Consider the following 18,337-nt stretch of genomic DNA (forward strand, 5'->3'; position numbering starts at 1 on the left):
CAAGTGAAATTTTAATCAAAGGCCTTTCGTAGCTGAAAGACTGGCTTTGTTAAGTGATCAATATCTATTGACGGAAAGAGCCTAGAAGAAAAATAGCTCTCTTTCCTTTCACAAAGGAAGAAGTTATTAGAAGTTATTAGAAACTTGGGCCAATTTGCCCCTCCTGCACCTCCGCGGAGTCTGGATCCAACCTTAAATAGGTTGGCTGAAGTCACCAAGCAACCATTTTAAGACCTCTTCTAATTGTATTGTTAATTAAAACCTGAATCTGAACAGACTGCTGATATCTGACACCTTGGGAAAGAAAAAGCTACTGTAATTATAATTATGTGCACCACAAAACTTTGTTCTCTACCACAAATCCACATTTTTTTCTTAGCTATGCAATGGGCTAAATTAAAATGGGAGGCCAGGCTAAAAGTATCTGTGGAAACCTGCCAGGCCACAGGGGTAGAACGCTGAAAAGCTTTAATTTATATGCTTGTTTGGCAGCATAACAATTAGGATGCAAAGACAGGCACCACCAGCAAATAGGAATCTGGAATCGGATCACAACAGAATAGGAAAGGGAGGGATGCTGAGAGCTGGAACGGGCTGTAGAGGATCTTACTGCAGTTTACCACAAAATGATTCGAAAGGAACGTCCCTTCAGTCCTGAAAAAAGTGATGTTTTGCAACTTAATTACGTGGGAGCAGGTTCCTGACCCCTGCCCCCTTCAAGGATGCCCATTCCAGAAATCCTATCATTGAGGAAAATACAAAAATTACTGGTTTTGTTTTCCATCAATATCAGTTCAAGTCCTTTTCTGAATCAAGGCCTAGTTGATCAGTTAATGCATTTCAGAGCATGTAGGAAATCAGTCACGGAGAAATTTAGTGGGTGTTGTTCTCTTCTGTGCCACTCCAAGTACCCTGTCCAATCTATTTTTAAATGGATCAGGGAAGATATAATAGCAAGATTCGCACAAATTTCAAGTGTGTACAGTTTCTCCTTCATCAGATTTCTGATGTCATATGCACATTTACATACCTTACACATACAGTTAAACACTTTCCCCCTTTTTCAAGGTATTTTTATCCATTCTCCACCAACATAAATAATTCAGCGTATCTTTCCTGTCCTCCTCTTAAAAATATTGACAATTCATGCTAGCACAGCATGGTTTCGTTAATTTGAGAGCTTAGGCTTTGTCTGCGTCATTGAATGGCCATTTCCCAAACCTGGAGCTCAGATAGGAAGATTTTTCTTCCCCTGGGAAAGTGGTGTAAAAGGGTTTTGTTGCCCTTACAGTAAAGCCTCCCCTAGATATGGGTCTGCAACCAATAGTGCAGCACCATGCACAGAAATACGGCTCACTGGTTAGCACCATGCGCGCGAGCACATCAGAGCACCAAGAAAGCAAGGGAAAAATCAAGTCAGACCTAGGAAGATTTAACGTTCTGAGACATGACCCAGTCAGACCTTCCCTTGAGAGCTCAGATAAACATTACTCGGGTTTGAAGCTTTTTGCTGGACCCCACTCTAGCAGCACAATCCAATATCCTTCTATTTCTAATATTTTGGGGAATGGCAGGAAGGCTTTTACTGAGTAGCAGGTTGATACACTAGCCAAGTTATTTTACAGAGAATAAAAGTCCAATATTGCTGAAGCTGCATTTGTGTACTCTGCCAACAGATTAACTGAAGGAAGGATCCCTAGATATAATGTACCTACTATATAAATTTGCTACAAATCATACTGTAGGCAGAAAAGCTTTAGGTTCTCACAACTCTGTTCCCCTTAACAGCAACTTCTAAAAAGATTAATCTGAACCGGAGAAACAAGCAAGCAATGAGTAGCGTTGCGTTAGAAATCCATAGTTATTTTTTGTAAATTGCTCCTTTCTTTGCAATCAAGCCTGATCCTCGTGCCCCAGGATTTTCAAGACTGTCTGCATTTTTACTTTTGCTCACAAAACAAAGACTCTCCTCCTTGCCTCAAGGTAGGCTGGAAGGAGCTGGCTGGAGGCAGAGCTGGTCAGCAGTCACTGATACGAGACCGCTTGTGTAAGCATGGGATTTGTGAGCATTGCTGCTGCATGGCAACAAGGTTTGCTTTTGAAGAATAGTCAGAGAAATTGAATGCACCCGGGGTTAAACCACAGGCTTTTCAAAACTCTTCTAGTTGCCAACTAAACGGTCCTTGCTGACCCTGTGCCCTATTATCCTTTCTCACTCTCCCACGTTAATAAAAACCAGATCACTCCCAGCTCCATCCAAGGTGGGAGTTCTCAGGGTAAATGAAAGTCAGGCCAGTAATGTATGTCTCGGCTAAACTCTGGAACCAGTTATTTTCCCTTAGGTCTAAAAATAGATAACTACAGTTGACTGCATTTTGCTTTGACTATCCACTCTCCCCATGCCTGTCAGCAGAACCCCATTTTGACTTCAAGGCATCAATCACAGAATGTGTGAGCCAGTCCTGAGCTAGTAGAAATTACCCTTGTTTCACGAGCGATCTCACTGCTTTCTTTATGGGGTTTCTGGCCAAAGTCAGCCCAGGCAGGAGGTCTTGATAAGCATCTTGATCATGTGCTTTCCTGACCTTGATGCTTTGAGTCATGGGCAGACTCCAAGTCAGATGAGTCAATGTCAGGAAATATCTTTGAAGGCAGAACAGAAAATTGGGACAACCATAAAACACCGCTTTTCTGGTAAGTCAGGCTGATCTGAGTTTACGGCTGTGCCTGGCTGCTAACCAGCAAAACCATAATCCCCAAATATACCAGTGCCCTGAAACCATCTTTAAAGTAGCAATAAATTCATGAAATGGAAAATGAATGCATTACTTTTCTCTCTTATATGCCTCATGGACATCATTTAATCCATTTCCTACAGCAAAACCTGCATTACAAAACCAGAGGAAATCAAGGTAAATTAATGGATCCAGCCTCCGTTTGACTGCAGAGCGTTAATAATTTTGCTTAGCTCCCTGCTGAGACTGTTTTTCACCTAAAGAGATATTTACTGTAATATCCAAACACTGTTTCAAAGCAGGCAAGGAACATTCCTACAGATGAAACGCAATCTTCTAGATCACCAGGAAAGGAGGCAGACTTTCTAAGAAGGAGATTAGTAGCCAGACGCGCTACCTTGTTGTGGCAGGTTACGTGCCCAGGATGGCTAACGTTCCTAGTCAAGAAGAGAGAGAAATGTCCTATTTTAGATGGTGAGTTTGGCTCCCACTGGGAGTCGTTGAACCCCTGCCTCTTGAGATGATTTACAAACATCAGAGAAACAGAGAATGCACTGGAGGGAATAATGCTGCGAGCAGAGCTGGGAGATGGTGCTGGTGTTCTCCATCTGTGCTTTTTGTGAACAAACCAGCAGCTGTAATCTTTTTGATGGTGTAGCCGTCAGGATTGCTCTTTGGCCAAAAGGACTGATTTTCCTTAGGTAGCAATTTCAGGCTGCCATTTCCAGCGGGGTTTTGATGGTTTGCAGCCAGCCGGGAACACCTGCGGAGTCAGATATCTCCCTGCTGCCTGCAGCCAGGGACTACAGTCATATGGTCACAAAAACACTGTACAAGAGAATCCAGGAACCACCAGGAGCTCCAATGAATTTTTTCAAGACAGACCTCTGATCTGTATCAAATAATAAAAACTAAAGTGAATCTGAAACCTGGAAGAGCTTGCACTGGTATTCCACACACACACCCTCCTTTAACACATTAGAATTATCTTAATTGTTTCTCCTTCTCCATTTTGTTCTTTTCTTAATGGAGTTACAGTGAAATTTTACCTAACCACAAATGACCAGCTTTTTTAATGTTAAAGCCCTGGGATGGCCTGCCAGCTAATTGCAAGAGAGTAACTTTGTTTAAAGCAAAAAGATTCCCAATACACCACTTTACATATAACAAGTCAGCTTGCTAAAAAGACGGACGTTTCAGAATTACAGTTACTTTGTTCCTTGCTCCTCCTCTCCGCACCGTAAGCGATTTCAAATCCTCGGCCTGAGCGAGCGAACGCTCACAGAAACGGCCTGCCCCACCTCTTGAGCGCGGACCTTCAGATCCGGGCAGCAACTGCTCCTGCGTGGCAGGAGAGCTATAAAAGCAGCTGCTGGGATGTGGGGATGAAGAAGCCAATAACAAGATGGATGATATAAATAAAAATAACAAAGTAGTCCTGAGTATTATGTTGTCTGCTTTGTTATTATAATAATGCCACACAGATACTTAGTCTAGTTGAGGAATAGCCCTAAAGAAAGATAATTTTATCTCCGTTTTACAACCAAAGTAGAGACCTTACTCAAAATAGAGAACTCTGCTCTCCCCATCCTCAGCCCTGTACCTAAACCATAAATCTTTTTCTTCCTATACTGCTATACTATTTTTTATCCTGATCTCTGATAAATGCCATGTTTGTGAAATATGTTATAGCATATGGCGAGAAATAAATACAAGTACATCTCCAAAGAATAAGTCTAGCAGCAAATGTCCCTTACACCTTGCCAGTGTTCCTCAGCACTGAATTTAAAGGCACTACATTTGACTGTGGCAGGGTCATTAGTCTGCACAGACCAGCTGCTGTAAGTCTTGCTGAGAACCCAAAGCAGCAGTAGTTTTATACATGGCTGCAGACGTGTGGCACCAACAAGAAAGGAAAAGCCATGAGGATGGAGCAGAAGGTTATTTGGGATGTCTGGAATCAATTCAATGCTCCCAGAAGACATTATTTAATCTCTCTGTCTCCGGTTCCCCCCCAGTAAAATAACACCACTTTCCTATTTCACAGGGGCTGTTTTGCCTGTTTCAGGAGGCTCTCTGATATTGCAAGGCTGGAGCTGCCTCCAGTGTTTTGATGACATTTTACTTTCCTGTAGGGCACCAGATACCTGAATGATGGATGTGACTTTTACTCTTTCAAAATGCGAGCTAGAATTAAGGCAGCTATGGATGGCCACGTATTGCAGCACCAATTCCCTGTACCTTTTAACCCCTTAAGTTGGACCCCTGCTTATAAACCAGTGGCTTCCAAGATTTTATTCCAGATACTCTGCCATTTCTGCAAAGGAGAAGAACAATGAACATCAAGAGTATCTGAGTATAAATATGTGAGCAGTGAACGGCCAGTAAGTATGAGATGAAGTTAACTCCTGTCCTGGTGCTAGAGCACAAATGAAAGGTCACAGATCAAAGAACAGGACGTACTTTGCTGGACTAAAGGAGCAGATTTCTGCGTTCATACCACAGTCAGAAAATTAAAATAATTAAAACAATGACACAGCAGACGTGCCCTCAATAGATTGTACTACAGAAATCTCAAGGAGTAAAGAGAAAAGGATACAATGCTTTGGTAGCAAGTGTAAGTACCCCCCCTTCTAGCTTGGATAGAGACAACAGTAGGAGGTATTTGATCTTGCCTTAGCGTATGAAACTTGCACATCTCATAGGCTAAAAAGCCCAAATTTCAAGAGTTTTGGGGAATCAATCATGGAAGAAAATAACCACCTGGTGTAAGCTGAAATATTTCCTTTCATTATACTAGGAAGTTTCTTTTTTGTTTTAACCATATTAACTTCTTTGGTATGTTAAATAAATTCTGCAGCCAAGTAGTTTGAAATAGCCAGGTTTTCCTCCATTTTAAAATTATATTCTCTTGATTTTGTTAGCATCATTGTTATTTTAATGTGTCAAACCTGGCAATTTCCATAGAAAAATGTCCTTTCTAGCAAAAATGTTTGGATCCGTGCTGTTGTCTGTACTTTAACCTCACAGCTCAGTGTATTAGGTAATTCCCAGATGACCAGTACAGACGGGTCTGCCCTTAAGAGCTCAATACTACAGGCATATTGAGTGCCAGTAAACAGAGAAAGTTTTACAGCATGAAAATATGAATCCACTGTTTGCTCAATGAGAGAAGGCATAAAAGCTTGGGAACCATTTGAACACTGACCTGAAGTGAAAGCCGCGGCTGTTGGTCGAAAGCATCCATTTAGCTTGCAAGGGCCAATAAGTAAATGCTACAGCAGAAGCGCTTTGGTTTGCCTTGTATAGAAGTAAAAGGAGGATGTTTCCCAATGCGGCTGGATTTCTTGCTGGCACAGAAATGGAGGGGCTGGCAAAAAAAAAAAAGCAACTAAAATCAGGTCCATCTGCTTAGAATTAGCTTCTGAGTTTATGCAATCCGCTGTGCAGCAGTCATGCACAAGAGGAGAATGAAACCAGGGGATCGTGAATTACAGCTGATCAGAACATTTTCAGCTCAATGAAATTTTGAAAGTGAATTCTCTTGCATTGATGTGCTAGTTTTAACAGTTTTTGTCAAGCAGAAGCTTTTGTCCAGAGCTTTTTAGTTGTTTGTTATTTCCAAGCAAGCTCTTGCAGTAAAGGAGAAGAGCAAGGATAGACCTGCATGAAAACACCCATGTTTTGTAGTCCCAAAGTAGACGGACTGATGTCATTCATTTTTGGAGAAAGATTTTGCTTCTGTTCCAGTGTGGGATGAAAATTAAATGCAAAAGTTCACTGGTCATAACAAAATGGATTTATCCTCCCCGGCTCGGCTCTAATAAGAATATTTTTGGACAGAGGTCAGGAAGGGGAATACATATGCACACAGGTCCATTTGAAGTCTTTAAAGAGAGAATTCCTGCTTCTGCTATCCGTTAGATACTGCCAGGTCCCGACACAAAGCCTTCAATAATTCAGAACGTACTTTTTGGACAAAAGAAGCTGCTGGAAGTTAGCACAGGTAGTCGATAGCTTTCCTCCTGCGAGAGAGGTCACTGCACAAATGGCCGTGAAGTTAGTGAGGTTTCTCTGATACTGACTCGCTGAAGTGTTAACTCGCTCTAGTGAGAGACTTTCTGGCTGAATTTCCCTTGGTGTAACATATGGATGCTGCACATCTTTCCAGGTCATTGACTGATTCCTTTCTTAAGGGCTTCCTGCTTCTCCTGCTTGTCTGTGGAGTGTCTTAAAATACCCTTCATACCGGTTTGGAACTGGCATCATGCAAAAAAAACTGTATTTGCTGCCTAGTATTCAATTTTTTTTTTTTTCCCCCTCTTTTAAAAGACCATGCATCACTCCAGACACTCAATTTCTGAGAGAACGGCTGCAGTTCTGGCCAGTTCTGATGACTTGAGAGTTTTGTGTTCTGGTATGCTGTAGAGAGTGAGAGGAAAAAATTGCAAGGAACTACAATTCATTTCTGGTTTCTCCATCACCAAAACATTTATAGTTCAGTTCACTAAGTCTCCCCCATCATGCTGAACAAAAGGAGGAAAACCCAGTTATATAGCACTTTTCATTTAAAAGAAAATGTAGCTTTCACAACTAATTTTTAAGGTGTGTTTTTACTGTGGTAGAATAAGAACCCCCTGCAGGAAGCAATCAACCTCAGCTGATGTGAGCAAAGGAACACTGCTCCAGCCTCTGAGAGGTGGATTATTTAACATGATTTGGGTTTTATTTTTATGTATTCCACGGTAATACTACTTGGTTAGTGTTAACACTGGGAAATCAGCATGGCCTTTTTTTATTATCCCGAGTATTGGTTTTGTAAGGAAGTTCATCTGCAGAAACGCATATGGTGAGATATTACTGATTCTTTACTTGATTAGCTGAATTAATGAACAGATATTTTTTTTTTCTTCATTTGACTGCTCCTCCTTTCTCACCTTCATCTCTTTGCTAAAATGAGTCACTGTTTGAGCCCCAGCATGTTGGAGCACTGTGAAGATAAGGTTCAGCAGCAGCGTGCCCCCAGATACTGGGAACTCTATTATTATTATTCTCCTGAGCAAACCAGGCTCAAGTATTAGGTATTAGGCAAGAGGGACATTTTTTTCCTCTCAGAGTCTGCTAATAAACCAACAGTCAAATAAGCAGCAAAAGGACAACACTCCCTATACACACTCACAAAACCACACACACACTTTCTAAACTCAAATTTCTCCTTTGCATGGGATTTTCCAGTCTATGAGACAAGAACTTAAATTAGTCAGCAGTTAGTCTCCTACTCAAGGTACTTCGGACTTGCACTCTATTGTCTAGAAACAGAGTTAGGCACCTAAAAATAAGCGATGCGACTACTTCCTCCACCTCCCCGTGCTGTATTAAGTTTAGGAGAAAGCTTCATCGTGAAATCCAGCACTCGAGACTGGTTTCTCTGACGTTTAGTCACAGGAATTCTGTGTATTGTTTGTGCATGGAAAACGTTGGAGGGGAAAATCGTTTTGGTTTGGGTCCATTCTTCAGCATGTAAAGAACATCGTGCCCCATCTTTCTGCCAAAAAGCAGCATGCACTGGCACTCTGACGCCAGCCAGCCTGGGAAAGTCTGTGCATGTTCACTGGGGCCCAGTTTCAAGGTAAGAGAGCAGCCCAAGAAATTCATACCTTCACATGCTTGAGTTTTGAAGCTCTAGGGAACGAGGATTTTCTAACACGTGGATATGATTAGGAGCACATCTGCCTTTGTAACAGTTTTCCTGGTTTACATTGATCACTGGGGAGAACCAATTCAACTTGAATAGGTATAAAGACACTTGATATTTTGGTCATCTTTCCAAGAGCGATCAAGAGCGGTTCCCTAAGTCAAAGTCCAGTCCTGTGTGAATAACAACCATGTGTCAGCTCAGAAAGGACCGCAGAACATCTCTGCAAATCACTTTGCCACAGGCCAAAACCAGTTCCATACTCTGCACTAAAACTCAGAAACCACTTTATTAAAAAAAAAAATAAATCTAAAGACTATGATAAATACAACACGCCATGGGGAGAGGGTAAGAGATATCAAGGGAATTGCTACCATCTTATGTCTCTGAAATAAGATGGTATTTATTATGCAATAACAACCATGTAACGCTAAGAAACAGCGTTTTCAGTAACGATAAATTTTGACTATCTCAAAACACAGGCAACATAAGTGTCAGCTGGAGAACTAAGAACAGAACCCAGGAGACAACTCCTAAGGCTGACTCTCCATTGCCAGGCATCTGAATGCGATTATACAGCATCACTGCGGGAGCAGCACTGCTCCTTTCACATCATTCACATGACACCAGTAGGCACAAGTGCACAAAGCAAACCAGAACCCTCTTCTACTGCCCCAACCACAAAACACTCCATACCTCTAGATAATAACTTATCCATACGAGTGGAATAGTCTCCGATTCCTTTCACATTCTTAACTGGTATTTAATTTGTAGCCAGATTATTCCCTGGAAAGCATCAGCAAGAAAAATACGTATTTCCTTGTAGCCACACTTTTAGTTTCCTGGAAAACCTACCGCTTGCAGTTACGCTTGGGTCTGGAGAACAATGAACAGCACAACGCATCATTTCTTCTCTGTAAGATGGTTTTACAGTGTAATAAACAACCCATTTCTTTTTATTCTGCTTTCACCCAAATACTTTGTCATTTCCCATTTTAGTTATTTACTAATTTCCGCTACAGTGAAAGATGCCAGAAATAAAACTGCTCTTTTGAACTTTAATTCATCAGCATGGGAAAAAAAATGGTTGGGGAACTTTTGCCATAGCCAGCTTTACAAACAGGTACTCCAGGAGGCTCAAACAGCGTGTAACGAATTAGGAGCAAGTTCTTTAATTCCTGCTCCATCACCTTCTTCATGTAAGACTATTCCTTGCGTGAACATTGAAGAACTTCTGAGACTAATTCAATAATTTGTCCTGTCTATTTTTAACTTACTTTCTAACCTATAGGATGTTAAAAACAGACGTAGGGAACCTTGCAAATCATGCATTTGCGTTCATATTTTGTTACCTGATTGCCGATCATGTATCATCTAGAAATTCTCACTAGAAGCTCAAATTTGTGCTAAATAAGCCTAGGGCAATTTTACTATCATCCTCCTACATTAAAAATGAACACTGAGTTGTAGAAAAAAGCATTGTAAGAATATATTTTCATTTATGGTTCCACACACACACACCCCCATTGTTGAACCATGAGTATTTTAACAAACAGTAAGCAAAGCTGGGTTGGATCGAAAGTTCAGCCACATCTGCACCCGGGGTTTTTTTTTTGCTCTCTCCAATGTTAAGATGGAGAATTTGTGCTGGCAGCTTTGTATCTGGGCACAAGAGGTTTGATTTGAACTCACTTTTAGAGAAGTGGGGGAAGTCTAATAGGAAATAGTTTCTTCCCTTCTTCTGGACACTAGGATGCTCCTTTGTAATGTAGCTATTTTGAGAGTTTCCTCTTTGAAAGGGTCCAAAAGGCACAGAAACGGTCTCCGTGCTCTGCCGTCAGGAGGGCTGCAGGTTCATGGAAGGGGATTCAGGATGCTTCTGATCTTCCAGCGAGCAGGGGCAGTCATCTACGAGCTGATGTTCCACCATCACAGCAGTCTGTGTCTGCCCTCAAAGTTACTCCAAGGCCTTATTCCTCTCCTGCCTCATCTCCACAGTTCTGGAGGGCAATAAACAGCACAATACATCTTTCCTTCCCCTGCAGGCTTAGGCCATATAATAGGAAAGACATTTCTGCTTCGCATGCAAGTCAAGTCTTCCAGGGACAGACTGAGCATAAGTACAATGCACAGTACTGATGAATTAAAGTCCTTAACATGTAAAAACATTTTGCTTTGCGAATCTAATTACCATTCTTGCCTGTTGGTGTTTTAAGTAGATTTTTAAAATGTCAGGCAGCTGGGAGGGTTTGTTTGGGTTTTTGGGCTTTGTGTCGTTTCTTTGTTTTTCATGAGATGCTAATTTGTGGTAATTGTGTTATGCAGTCGCAAGAGCCTGGCTCGGAGGAAGGGAATTATTGGTGTGTGTATTTTAATAATAACAATTAGAGAGCCAGAAATAAATGAGACGGGAGAAGGAACATATTACTAAAATGCTCACATACTTAGGAAGAAAGCTACAGCTTGTTGCTTTAAGGAAATAAAAATCTGTCTAGTATCTCTCAAACACCTATGTCTACTGGCACGCCATCAAGATACAAACTGTATACATTTCTACAGACAGAACTCATTTGAGGCAATTAATGGAAACAGAAGAAATGGGCAGTGATTTTTGCTGTAGTACTAAAAGCATGGAAGCTGTTAACTCCTTTTGTGATTTGAGGTTCTTAAGAGAAAGACCCATCAGGAGAGAAAAAATAAAGCACAGTTCTTTGTTGTTGGCATTATAGCAATACCTTGATATCTTAATTAGGAAAACGGCGTGCTTTATTCTGTTCAGGTCTGAACTAAAAGGCAGCTCCAACCCCATGTTGCTTAAGACATAACACAGCAGATGAGTAAAGGAGCAAACAGGTGCATCAGGAGAAGGGTGTGCGTTTAGCACAGGCAAAAGAAGACATGGCTCACCATCTGTCTGGCCAAAATCACCAGCTGAGGAGGTAGGCTGCTAGGGCAACAGGTTGGCTTGGAAAAGGTTAAAGTAGTGGCTACAGTGATCTTGCATAGGTATGACGTTCATTGTCTGATCATCTGTAGATTTGTGGACTCATGCTACAAATGTCTCTTCCTCTGGAACATCCTGTGCTGGACACCATATGACAGGCTCCTAAATTAGATGGAGCATTGATTTATTTTGACATGGCAGTTTCTATCCCTAAGAGAAAGGCCCCAGTAACCTCAGCAGGCAAGTTTCTGGAGCTCCAGCTATTGACTTTGACTTCAGGGGGTTTTGGAACTCATCTCTGCCTAGGCCGGTGCTGCCATCAGAAAGCTGCTCCCTGCAACACACTGCCAAAAGCACTCACTGTCATCAGCTTGGGCCCCTTCCATTTCAAGGGGATCTCAGACAAGGTGCAGTGTGTCAGCAAATAATGGGTAAATATATGCTTTTGAAAAGACCAGTACATCACTAGCATCATATATCTTCTCTCATCCTTTCCCTAAACAATTTTCCGTAACATTGCTAGCAAACAATTGCTGCCTGGAGATGGCAGTGGGTGACACGAGCTTTGCATTTACAATCCCAAAGTACCACAGGCTCCTCGTGGATGAGAGGCTCCTTATATCAAATGTAACTCACTGTTATGCTCTGAGCTGCTTAGAAGATTACTCGGACAAAAGCTGCTGTTTGAGCACAGTAGGGAGGTGGAGGCTTAGCAGAGATGACAGAATTATATACAAAGTCACATGGCAAGAGAAACCTAGCATGGCCATGCAAGATGCCCTAAACTTGGACAATCAGCCAACATAAGGGGACAAATAAAGCTCACAGTGGCTTCCAGCCCCCCTAGAATAAGAGAACATCTCTGAATAAAGACAGAATTTCTTCCCCGGGATTTTTCAGAGCCATGCTTCTCTAAAGCAGTCAAGGAATTTGCTGTACTGTGTGCTTTGGATGGAAAAGAAAGCTTGCAGGCCTGTAGTGAATGCTGAGGCACAAGACCAGACCTAAATCTAGCTCAGATCTGGGAAAGATAAAGCAGCACACTGGTTTTATTTCTGTCACGGCGATTTTATATGGGTTGCGATCAGGACTGTTGTACAAAGAGCTGGATGTGCCACACTGGACGCGTAGTCAGAGCCCTGGCCCTGAGGAGAGTCCTGCCTTGCCAGACAAAAGTTGGAAGGAGAAAGGGAGGTGAAGGGAGATGCTTCGGGTAGAGAATCAAGTCAAGTCAGTAGCATGAAGGCAGGTGTTTCAGTGCATTGGATCTCATTGCTTCCCACATGTGGGCAGGCAGCAGATAAAAACCTGAATGAAGTATTTAAACGAGACAGTCCAAGATAGGCATGATTTAGACACACCTTCAATTCCCCCAAACTATTTTACATATTAAAGATTAACGTCAACCTAAAGCAGAGAAAAGTGGCATAAATTCTCACTAGAGGGAAGCAGCAGTAACATCGTGGGAAAGGACCCAGCTAGGCACAGTAGGTAAACAAGAAAGAAGCAGGAGGAATGAAAACTGAAGTAGGCACTCATCTCTGAATAGATCTGTTTCAGCAGTAGTTAAAAATCAATCTTCCCGAGGCTACAAAATAGCACTGTCCTCTGTACGTGGTTAGACTTTATCAGATCATCCAGGTAATAAATCAAATCAGGAAATTCTTCATGAGTTACATAGAAATAAACATTTAACCGCTTCTCTGTGTAACTAGACAGCCTTCAGACTGGCAGCTGTACACAAAACCCAGTGGCCCAAACCCTCATCTGTGGTGAATTAAGAAAGTACCCTTAGCTTTAATGAAGTTATCTTGATTTATGCAAAAGCATGGATCTTGTTTACCCAGCATTAGCCTATGCTTAAATGATTTAGAAACATGGTGGAAAAAGTCCCTGTGAATCCCAAGATGGAAAATTTTAGACACTTCTAATGCTTGCAGATCTCACTATTAAAGTGAGTATGAAATCAACAGACAGATCTGTCTTGTTTGAAAATTTCAGCCCTTTTTGCCTAACACTTTTTTTAACCCACGGTTTGAATGCTCACTTTGAGTTCTCCAAATGACTTGGATAATTTTCATCTTCGCTTCATTTATCTAGTACATATAGATCTTTCCATCAATATGTCACCCCTAGATTTAAACATCATTTTACTTGCAATTGATGCTGTTCAGGAAAAGTAAACCATCAGTACTGAATACATTCTGCTGTCTTCCAAGTCTCAGACACGTAGCAGTATCCTCCAAGGTTCCTATTCTCAGTGCAAACTGGTTGTCTTCAATGTATGAGCAGCTGCAGCCCAACAGCAACTATGCTAGGTTGATTTTTTTCTCTTTTTTTCTTTTTAAATACTCAGAAGTTTGCAATTTATCTTCAACTCGGCTGTGCTTTGGGCTGTCCAAATCTTAAAAGACAGAGGAATGAGTCTACTTCCAGCTTCAAGTTTAACAGACAACATTTAATATCACTTGCCTTTGGGGGGGGGGTTTCTTTCTCACCCAAGCAGAAGCTAAGCCCTTACTAAACCCTGAGTCATGATTTCTCAAAACAATACTTTTCACTACTTTCTGAAGAGGTGAATAACTAACCATGTCAAAGCCTATAGCACCTCGGAGAAGTTATTCCACTCCTGGTCCCAGGCACAGGTTGCCTGCATGGTCTGGCACTGAGCTAAGCAGATTAACGATGACACTATTAAATGGCATCGGACACACAAGCAATGGGATGCTGGGCCTTTGTATGACATACTTGTAATGAAAAGACAACGCTGGCCAAAAGCCAGGATTCAAGGTTCCGATTTTAACAGAGCTAGCAAATAAGAAAGGACCAGAGGCTTAGAAACGGCTGAGCAGCTGCGCATTGCCTGGAGCCCTCCCCTGGGGACCCTCTCATGCTAATGAGTATAATTTACAATGCAGAAAGCATAGGATCTTGTTTGTGTTGAGTGCTATCTAGACAGAGTAGATACAACCCCTACTCCAGAAGGATTGCAGTCCAAGCGAACAAGAGAAGGGAGAGAAAAAGCATTATTTCCCCTACTTCACAGATAGGGAAGATACGCTTCGAAACAGACTTGCCAAAGATCACCAAAGAAGGTTGCAATAGAAACAAGGGCCACGTCCAGGACTCTTATTCCTTCCACTGCCTGAACTCGGAGACCTGCCTTTCTCTGCAGAACTTAACTGTAGAAAACCGTGTTGAATGGGACCCTACAAGACATTTAATCCTCTCTCAGTAGAGAATGAAAGCTGAGTAAAAAACCGTGATGGATCCTTGCCTAATCTGTTCTTAAAAACTTTCAGCGATGAATATTCATAACCCGTACAGGCAGTCTTTCACCTGTCTTCAGGCATGCAAATTTTAAGATTAAACAGCTCCCCCTCTTCCAGCCTCACAGGTCATGTTTTCTAGACTCGTACCATTCTCACTGCTTTCTCCTGAACTCTTTCTGATTAGTCCAAAACTTTTAAAATGGACACGTGCGACACTATATGTCTTGTCAAAGGTAAGTACAAAGATTGCTTCATAAAACTTAGATGCGACAGTAATCCTGCCCTGTCCATCTTCACCTGATAACATACACCAGCTGTACTTTGTTCAGTGACCCTTCTGACCTTGGACTGTTAGCTGTCTCTGGGTGTAGGAGTTCTTCACTGCGATGCATTAATTTTTCTCTGAGGATTTTAGGAAAAAAACCTACTGTCTGGCACTTGCTTCTGCTTCCCTCCACTCCAGAAAGATGTCCTCTAACAAGGGTATTACTCATAGATGAGCTGATACTTTGAGTACAGTGTTAATGACTGAAGCTGTGAATATGAATTTATTTCCACTGTGCATTTAAGAGCTTGGAACAAGCCACCAGTATGGAGAGGTCGTATGTATCAGTAGAAATAAAACCCTGGGCGGGGTTCATCTCTCATCCCTCCCCCAAGCCATTTAGACTCATTTTCCAATTGATCGAGTGAAATAGAGTTGCCTACTCCTAAGATAGGCATCTAAAATAGGCCTGCTGAATCATGGTCTTTAAGGGTCTTTAGTAACTCAAGCTTTCCTTTACCCATTTAGACTTCACTCTCTCCCAACATCCTTTGTTACTCAGGGAAGGACGGCGGTACGGCCTGACGCTCCAGTCTGCGCAGGGGCTCAGGTTAGCTCAAGACCTCTCAGCAGCCTTCAAAAACGAGTGTTACATCTATAGACCAAGTAGCACCGGTGCCAAGAAAACTGTGCGGAAATGGAAGCTGAGCATTTACAAATCGCCTCTCATTTTTTGCAGTTTGCAAGGTTCTCAAAATTAATTTGAATTCTCATCTTCCCCCCCCCCTTGCGATTTCCTCTCATGGGGTCTTTTGCTCTAAAAGAAAGACTGCAAATGATACAGTAGCTGGAACTGTCATAAGGTAAGGATGACCACGCTTTCCCAAACTCTGCCTAATCTACACAAATTGCACATTCCTGTTAGCTGCTTTTATATTTTTCCTTCAGGTAGCAATGGCTATCCAAGAAGAAAGCAGAGTCCAAAGTTGTTGGAACAGTGACCAGGGCTACTGACAAGCCCAGCTTTGCATTCGGTGCTCTCCTGGGGGAATCTGAGCATCACTTTTACATTTACCTCCATTCAGGAAACAGGTGAATCCAACAAACAAACTTTCCCTCCCAAAGTTACTGCCCAGGAGGAGAAGGTGGTGGAGTCTGTCCTGCAAGAACAGGCACGTGGTTCATTTGCTTCCCTGTGGTTATTGCTTTCCCTTGGCTGTAAAATCCCAATCGGTGTTCTGCTCCCCCTCCTTTTTCACTTCAGGACACCATTTTTATATTCATCTGTTCATCATCAGTGACTTGAGGCACTTTTTTAAAAAAATGCAGTTAAAAGAGCCATGTGAAAAGTCAACCTCACCTCAAGAGCACATTCTGCTCAAGGCATTTCATACTTAAACCCCCATCTCCAGGTCAGCTGTGCTGCCTACCCCAGTACTTTGTCCCACTGTGCAGATTACGTGGTCAGTGTATCTGTCTCTCCTTGTTATTTTCTTCATGCTCAGTTTGCCTGGCAGGCAATTCTCTCTTTATATCACAGGAATTACTTGTTAGCCAGCTACCACTTTCTGATCTCTGCAGGAACTGATAGTTTGCATGGAAAAAAAAATATTTAAAACACCACTTGTCATCAGATTAAGTGCTCTTTCTTTCTGAGCAATACGGGAATGGCAGAGGATTACGGTAATGGCAAGGATACTGCCTGCTACATCAGCAGAGCAGTAAAGTTACTGCTGCTCCTTGACAGTGTGGAGCTGAACACTGCAGCTGGGGAGGGATCCCTTGAGGGATGCTGGAGTCAAGCCCCTGACAAGCGTTGGGATACAGGGAATCAGTGCAACTGGGAGCTGCCAAAATACTAGTGGGGAAATAAAGGGAGAAAAGCTATGGATTTTCAGGCACAGAGTCCCATCCCTGCATGAAGAGAGGAGCTTGCTGTGTTCTGCTGTGAATCTCCTTTCCAGATGCTCGGAGAAGCTGTGCTGCCTTCTAGAGACTAAAGAGGTGAGTGTGAATTGGGGCAGGCACAAGGGTCTAGTATACGCTCTTCCCCAAACCATCTCTCTCTACAGGTTGAATATTATCTGGTCGGTTTTGAGCATGAATCTCTCTGTCAGTCCTTCCTGCTGCATCTCCTTGACTTACTGGGAAGTTTTGCTTCGTGTGCTTAAAAATCAAGTTTGATAATTTCTTAATTTTCTAGTCCACCATCAACCCTATAATAACCACAATTATAATGGTTAGAGATGCTTGATGCTACAGTCACTTTTCATCGATGTGCTTAGTAAAATCTGTCCTTTTCTTTCTTGGAATTATTCTTCAACTTGTTCCCTCTTGCAGGAAAGAAAATATAAAGATCCAATTTCGTTTCAGTGCACGGAAGGCAAATTCCCACAGTGCAATACCTTTTCATCTCCCCTCCCCCATCCTCCCTGCTTATGAACTGGGAATTTCGGGGGTTCGGGGTTTTAAATGCCTTTGCCTGCAGGAAAATTCAGTTTGGGGATTGAGCTATGTGACAGTTGTTGCTGCTCCGTGTTTGCATAAAGTGCGATCTGAGGGACTCATCTGAAAGGTGTAATATTTGGACACTTAGAGTCTTACCTTATCTCAGATTTAACAGGAGTAGTCTTAGTGGTGGTTTTTCACATGTCTGATCAATATTTTGGATGGGAACACTATATCCACATCTAGGTGCTGTGAAAGGCTTTTCAGCCCACACTTGTAGCTTTTCCCTTCGTGCCCCCCGTGTCTCAGTTCCCAGGCTTATCCTCACTTTTCCATCTGATGTACCTTTTCTCCATATTTAGTCAGCTAAGGCTGAGCTTGGCTTCCAGATACTCTGAAACGTTGTGTCACTCAGTAGGAAACTTGTTCCTTGCAACATCTTCTGCTTGGCAGGAATTGCTTTTCCCTATAGATTTCTAAAATGGGCAGTTTAGCTGGACTAACGAGCAGTTCAGTGGGTAAAGGAGTCACTTAATAAAGAAACCTTAGACTAAATTCTGGACTTATAAATCTGCTTCACAGTTTGTAGTCCTGAATTGTGTCCCGCAGGTTTCTATCTCTCCTAGAACTGGTCTCTGCAGGTGAACTGATAATTAGGATTGATTGCTATCCCTAAAGGAGAACAGATTGCTGCTGAGAACACAGTCAGAAAATTCAGGCAAAAACATCCACGTTGGTCTCTTAGTTGTTGTTAAACAATACCGGGCTGAGAAAGGTTGGTTCCACCGGCTGGAGCCAGCCTGAGGAAGGCTCCCTAAAATAGCCTCCCGCTCTATATGGGAACCATAGCAGTAAGTGAATGTTGCTTCTGGGGATCATATTGCTTGTGTCTTTGTCTCCTTCAGGGGGGTGATCATCTGCAAAGAGCACAACAGCGTGGTGCATCGTTGACGCGGCAAACTTCAAGCTCCCCTCCAG

Source organism: Aptenodytes forsteri, unplaced genomic scaffold (genome assembly GCF_000699145.1).
Source record: "Aptenodytes forsteri isolate BGI_AS27 unplaced genomic scaffold, ASM69914v1 Scaffold158, whole genome shotgun sequence".
NCBI lineage: Eukaryota > Metazoa > Chordata > Aves > Sphenisciformes > Spheniscidae > Aptenodytes > Aptenodytes forsteri.